This window comes from Macadamia integrifolia, chromosome 3 (genome assembly GCF_013358625.1).
Source record: "Macadamia integrifolia cultivar HAES 741 chromosome 3, SCU_Mint_v3, whole genome shotgun sequence".
Classification (NCBI taxonomy): domain Eukaryota; kingdom Viridiplantae; phylum Streptophyta; class Magnoliopsida; order Proteales; family Proteaceae; genus Macadamia; species Macadamia integrifolia.
This window is the reverse complement of record NC_056559.1, coordinates 11,830,613-11,838,433: the sequence shown is the minus strand read 5'-3', so window position 1 is coordinate 11,838,433 and position 7,821 is coordinate 11,830,613.

The following is a 7,821-nucleotide window of genomic DNA, read 5'->3' as shown; positions in this document are numbered from 1 at the left end:
TATCTGAGTTCACCGATCTAACATGTGAGAGAAGACAACCTCTAGTAGTCGCGTAAGCTGGCCCGGACACCTTGGTTAACAAAAAAAAAAACGAAAAAAGAATGCGTTTAACAGCTTTTATTTGATAATGCTAGAGCAAATATTAGGACCGTGGAATCTGGTGCCGTAGAATCCATGGGACAAGGGTTTGAGAAAAACACCACATGCTGTACAAGAGGGTTTCCTAGTCCTTGTATCATCCCAAGTGGACTTAACAGAGAACTTACTTATTGGCGATAAGCTCCAAGCATATATATCATCAACTAGAAAAGAGAATCTACAAATAGATATGTTCTTCTAACAAAATTGGTAAGGTTTCCAAAATTTCATGGGATTTGGCTACAAATTGTACGAATCTGATCGGCTAACGAAGCTGCAATGAATTGAAGTGGTAAGAATAGGGATCGATGGATTTTGATATCAATTCCTCGATCCTTGCTCCTCCGAGTTAGGGGTATCAACAGTTAGGCCCAAATGATTCCCACCATTTTTTCCCATTTAGGTAATTGGGCCTCATAGGCTAGGGGTGTCAATTTTGAGCCTGCACCGATAGGCCCAATCAAACCAAACACGTTTATGGCCTGATCTGGATCGGCCCGATTAATAAGCGTGCGATCACAGTATAGGTAGCTAGCCCATTGGGAGCCCGATCGAACCAACACGCATATAAGCCCGACTTGAATAGGCTCATTGCAGTCCGAACTAGCCCGACCCCCTTTAATACTACATAAAATTCCTATTTTGCCACTGTTAGTAAGAAACTAATTAAGCTTTCTTAGCTTTTGCTTTGTAATAGGATTTGGTTTAATTAAACTTTGTTTTGTAAGTTGTAACAGTCATAATCTTTTTTTATCTTTATTTTTTAGAACAACCATAACCTCATATCATATATTTCTGGGCTTTCAATCCACTTAAGAAAAGAATTTTAGGGTAGGCACGTTTAAAGCTCGTTTAGAGCTTGTTTATACTTAAATATAAGTTCGTAGTCCGGTTAAGATAGCCCGATTAAAGCTCAACACCGACCAACCCAATTATAAATCATACCATACCCTCCCAAAGCTAGGCCCACTTACTTAAACGGGCATTCATGGTACAAGGTTTCTAAGTGGTCAAGCCCCACTAAGCCCGGTCCAATCAGTTGACACCCCTACGACGTTGGGCAAGGTACATGGTTTTATTTGGTTGGTTTTTTTTTTTTAATTCATAATCAAGCTTAAGATGATTGATCTAATCATATTATAATTTGGATTTAAATGTGGTAATTGACTAATTGGGCTATAAATTATCCTTAAATCGGCAATAATCGAGTTAAATAGGCTTACATGGGTTATAAAGCCTTAGTCAGGGACAGCTGGGTCACTACCTTGCACCAGGACATCTTGATTATTAATTGGTCGGTGTTTGAGCCCAACAAGTTTAATAATTGATCGAATTGGTCTTTCGCTTCAACCAATCAATTCAGGTTGGGTCTATCGATGTGGACCAACTTTTGACACTATTGCCTTTTGCCCTCTTTTTGGGGTTTAACATGACTTTGTTACCTTAGAGTCATCGTTCCGTGGTCTTGATAGAATATTTTACAAAATCAAATCAAATTTAATTAAATGTATTGATCAATAGAAAGAATTGTTTATTTTTCCCTTCTTCATATTAAATTTGTTGGCGACTATAAAGATGTCATATGAGTGGGAAAAGAATCTGATCAAATCAAATAAACGAATTGACTCATTTGATTCAGATTCTTAATTCTCATGAAGAGAATTCTCGGTATAAAAAAATACTTACAATTTTCCACAATGGGAACACGAAGATAATGATGGTTCACCTTACATGCTAATGTTTGGTTGCAAAGGAAATTTTGAGGGAAGAAAAGTAAAATTTTTAAACTTAAAAAAATAAAATTTTATAATCATTACCCCATATAATTGTATAAACTACTTAATTTTTTTACTATATTTTGTAATGATATCTTCTTCTTCTTCTTTTTTTCTATTAAATTAGTAATGATATATTTCATATGTAATTTTTATTTTACATTTTATTCCAAATAGTTTTGGATGCAAAGTTAAATAAAATTTATTAATTAAACATAAAATGATTTGGAGTTATGATATAATCACCTGAGGTAATAGTTAAAATTTTTATGTTTTAAGTTTGAAAATTTCACCTTTCCTCTATTTTCCCTTTTTTTTTTTCTTTTTTCTGTAAGACCCTTCCTTTTTAATTTCATTCGTAACCAAACAGAGCCACAATGATCCCTGGCAGGTAATGTAGGAAATTTGACTTGAGTCGCTTTGTGATTGCCAAGTCTTCTTTATTTCCCCATCTTCACTCTCCATCCCTAATTAGCCGGAACTGGCAATGCTTTCACAATTCTAAGTTTGAAACCTTGACTAGAATCCGAGGTACGAGTAACCCAATAACAATAAAAGGAGCCTAACTACACAATTGTAGTATACCACACACCCATTACCCAACCAACTACTCTCTTCTTTTCATTCCCATGGCTGCTGCTGCTACGTTTGTATTTCTACTACTCCTCTCTGCACTTTATATTTATGTAGTAGCCTCTCTCTCCCCATCTTTCTCCACCAATTCATCATCATCATGGCTTTCTCCTTCTGGTCGATTTGCCTTTGGATTTTATCCACAAGGAAATGGATTTGCCATTGGAATTTGGTTTGCCCAAATACCTCAACAAACAGTCATATGGACATCAAATCGAGACGATCCACCTTTGTCTAGCAACGCTACTTTGCTTCTTACCAGTGATGGTAGATTGATCCTTCAACATACCCAACAAGACCAAACAAAATCTATTGCACAGGTTTCACAGTCTGCCTCTTAGGCTTCCATGCTTGACACCGGCAGTTTCGTTCTATATAATTCAACCGGAAATATCATTGGGCAAAGTTTTGGTTACCCTACCAACATCATTCTTCCACATCAACCTCTACTCGCAGGACAGACACTGTTTTCTGATCTATCCGAAACCGACCACTCAACTGGAATATATTATGCTCTACATGCAACATGACGGCCACCTTGTCCAATACCCTAATGCAAATCCATAAACAATGGCCAAAGCATATTGGGCCTCAGGTACAGATGGGCAAGGAGACAACTGTTCATTAAATCTTGATGCTAATGGATACTTGTATTTGTTAAATAGTACCGGTTTCAATATAAAGATTCTATTTCCCGGTGGAACTTCCGTCAACCTGACCTTTTTTTATCGCATGACCATTGATGTTTATCAGCAAGAGTTTGAGTTCCACTCTGTCTCGGACATTATCATCTCCTATTCTAGCCTATCTTCTCTTATTTTGTAGGAGTCCCATTGATTGCCAATCTCTACATCCTATTAAGACTCCTGCCTCACTAGAGTTCCATGTGATATCAAACCCTATCCTCTCATAGAGTTTGTATTCTAATATAACTACTCCTATTAGATTTCCTTATCAGATAGAGTTTCCAATCATGTGGATTCCTATCTAGGCCATATATATAGACCACTAGGTTGTAACTTCTCAAGTCAAGCAATACAATGTAGTTCCAATACTTAACAATGTTGATGGGATATTCAGATCCTATTCCAGTAGTTTGGATGATCAGAAGAGCAATTGGTCAATCAACTGGGACTCATCGACCAATAAGTGTGACCCAAAGGGTCTTTGCGGCTTGAATGGGTATTGTACACTCATGGTTCGACAGGCCGTATGCAACTATATTCCTGGTTTCAACTTAATTGATGAGAGTCGCATTTATTTGGGTTGCCAGGCAAAGCTGAGGGTTGTGGAAATGAAACACAAAATAGAGACTCCATTTATACATTGGACAATACCTTTTGGGAAGATAATGAATATTCAGTTCTATGGTTCCAAACTGAAAGAGAATGCAAAGATGCCTGCTCGACAGATGGTAACTGTGTAGCTGCAACGTATAGAAACCAGGGGTGCAGAAAACAGAAGCTCCCATTGAGATACGGAAGAATAAGGATAGATGCATCCACTGCCACCACCTTAACTTTTGTTAAAGTCAGAACAAGTTGTCGTAGGGAAAAAAATCGTCTGCAATTCGGATCTGGTACAATTCCGTGAAATATCACCTTCAGGGGTGACACATGTATTGATGCCAATGCAATGATCCAGATCTGATTTAAATGACTCTTCACTGATTTAAGGTTTTAACCCGTTGTCGTAGCCCCACCCCTCCAAGTGATCATGGGGAGGTAACAAAAGAAAGCAAGGGCCTAGCAAGTAAAGGTTTCTTAATTACAAGTCTTTCATTTAATGCTTGTGCATTTATGGTATTACTATTTTTTGGCTTTCTGGTTTGTCGGTACCGTGTTAGAGCATATACAAGGATCTCAGAGCATCCAAACATAGGATTAGTTGAGGAGATCAGGCTTCGATCGTTTACATATGATGAGCTTGAGAAAGTGATAGAAGGTTTTAAAGAAGAGGTGGGTAAGGGAGCTTTCAGCACGGTTTTTAAAGGAACATTGTCAAATGGCGAGAGGAAGAAGGGGGATTGATATGAATGTTCCAGAGGAAGAAATCATCCTAACAAATTGGGTCTACCACTATTTTGAGACTGGTGAGCTTCATAAGCTGGTAGGTGACAAAGAGGTGGACTAAAGAAGATTGGATATAATGGTTTGGATCGCAATTTGGTGTATCCAGGATGAGCCCTTGCTTCGTCCCTCCATGAAGAAGGTGGTACTAATGTTAGAAGGGACCATAGAGGTACCAATTCCTTCTTCCCCCAGTTCTTTTTCATTGCCGTGTAAACCAGTCAAAGTTGTGTAATCTCCAAGGCTTGCCATCGGTTGTAACCTTGAAGCAATAAAATTTTTTATTTTTTATTTTGTGGTAAAATAGATGCTATTATTTGAAATCATGGGTATGATTGATATATTTTCATGGGTAAGAAATCTTTTTCCTTTCCAACTTGTGAAAGCGTTTAATAGCTTTTATTTGATAATTGTGCAGCAAATTTTGGAAGAGCCGTCCCTTCGTCCCTCTATGAAGAAGGTGGTCTTAATGTTAAAAGGGACTGTAGAGGTACCAATTCTTCGTTGTACTCCCATTTCTTTCTAGAGTGTCGCGTTGGGGAAAAGTAATAGCCAAGAGATTCGAACTCAAACCTCACTAGCTAAGCTAGACAGTTGGTGTTAAAAAAAGTAAATATTTTTATCCAATCCAATAAAAAAAGAAAATATAGGCCGATTAGGAGTATTAGCCTTGTGTACGTTGCAAGATCAAGCTACTGTCACTTGTGAGGAAAAACCAAGCTTTGTTAGACGAAGGTGAATCATCTCTGTATGCTGTCCATACGACTGTAGGTTGATATATTTGGTCAAACCAAATTCCAATGGCAAATGTACCAGAAGGAAAAAGCCATGGTGATTATTATGAATTGGTGGAGGAGGATGGGGGAAAGAGAGGATCCTAAGTGGTACAAAACTGATCCACACAGATGGAATCTACCCTTCTATCTATATCAATCAAATCCATAGAGAATGATGCTCTTAAAAAGACCTGATACGGGATAGTAGAAACCTGTCCAATCTAGCAATGAGATGTAAGTGTCACCAGAGTGGGTCTACGCACTGGGTCTGAATTATCTCCTTCACGTGGGGATGTTTTCCCACTTGAGATTCACTGCCATGCCTCCATGCAAGAGTTTGAATCTATTGCATGTACCTTCTCCATGGGATGTGGGTCCTTGTGTGTGGCCGATTTCCTTGATCCAAAATTTTCGGTCTAACAGTCTGGCGTGCCAAAGTTGAATGCCACACTGGATGACCATTGTGTCGTGGTCGGATTTCATTCATTAAATCATTTATTTTACTATTCAAACCTGATTTTCTAAAAACAGAAAGAAAAAAGAAAAAGGGCAACCGTTGAACACTAGAGTACTAGACTTATGGCTTCTATCTTTCAATTTCTCACTCCTTTCTACACGTTCTCCCTTACTTCATAATTTCTCTTGGAATTTGGTTTGCTATCGGTTGTGTAGATAGCAAAACTCTCATCCTTACATCCGTGAGAAGTACTCTGCAACTTAATGGACGTCAACACATGCGTTGACGGCGTCGGTTGTGAGTCTCCTGGTTTTTAATTTCCAGCAATTTAAAATGGCCGTAGGGGAGAGGGAATTGAAAATCGATTGTGTTATGTGAATTGACGTATATAAATTATAGGAGAGAGTGACGACACTTGACTCCACAAGTTCAATGATATTTGTAATAAAATGCTTTATAATGAAATTATAGCTGAATATAGGAATGATTGCGCCCTTTCGATTTTAAAAGAGAATTAGGTTTCAATTGACTTTAGTCTTTTTTTTAGGGCAAATGACTTTCACTAGTCCTAAGTCTCCATTTAAATCGGATATGCACAAATGGGGAATCGAAGCTGAGACTGAAAGCTTATTCACACAATCCCTAGTCCATTTTAACCATCTAGGCATACCACGGATGGATAATCCCTTTCTTTTATATACAACAAACTTTGCTTGTTGTATTAGTGAATTAAACAAATAAAGTTTTCATAAAAAATAAAAAATAAAAAAATAAAAAAATTTTGAGATTTTTTTTTTCCTTCTTAACCACAAAGAGTATCACTTTGGTTTAGTAGAAGTGTAGCTTTTCCCTTTGCATTGTCTTTCTCTTTGTGCTCATGTTATGCGGTTATATAAATACCTGGTAGAGTTTGTTTTTGACTCTCCCACTGGCTAGCTTTCGATGACACTGCATCAGATTGTTTTGTAATCTCTCTTCCTGTCAAGGCTATTGTCTTGATATATGCCCCTTCTTCATATCAGAAAATTAAAAAGTCTATTTTTTAACCCAAATTGAAACCTATTAGGAAAACCATTCACTGTATAGTGCATGCTTCCCGATGATTTGTCCAACCTTAGAAGTAGGTAATCTACAAGACCCATTGCTAAGTAAGAACCATTATTTATTTATTATTATTATTTTTTATATAAATTGATAGGATGGAGAAGGTAACAACGAAGAAACTCAAACTAGAGACCTCGTGGTAAGCGTGGACATTGTGCACCACATAAGAACTTCATGGGAAACTTCCCAAGCTAAACTGCATAAACGACTACAAACATGGTTTAAAGAGTTGGAATCCAATATTTGAATCACTTCCATTTTAACCTTTCTCACTTATTCCCACCCTTTCTATTCTGTTTCTGGCCAATTTCAGCAAATTTTCATCGATTTGCGGACATAGAAGCAAGATTTTCACCTTTCATGGAGAGTAGATCAGTCATTTCACACCCCTGTATTTGGACACAAGGGCCATGCTGCCTTCTAGCATTCTTTACCCCTTTTTTTTAAAGTTGAACAAGGGGTGTTTAGAACCCATCATTGTAAGTAAGTAATACTACTATTACTGCATGATATGAGTTGTGTTCATGGTTCTAGCAATCGGATCAAATGGTAAAATACGCATTTAAATCGGAAATGGTTGATTCTGATTTGGAGTAATGCCGATTCCTGCAAATTATTTTGGAGCAAGGGACCAACAAAGGGAAAATTACCCCAAGAGAAGAAGTACAATAAAACCACAACAGACGAATCAGATATATGGCTTATATATCAATATTAGGATTTTCGATCATCATTTGAAATTGCATCTTATAGAAATAAATCACAATCGAATTAGCCCCTAATGTAGAACAAGGAACATAAAAGCAACACCATATATTTATAAATTAATACAAATTTAATTATGTAGCATAATAATAAGGATAGAGAAG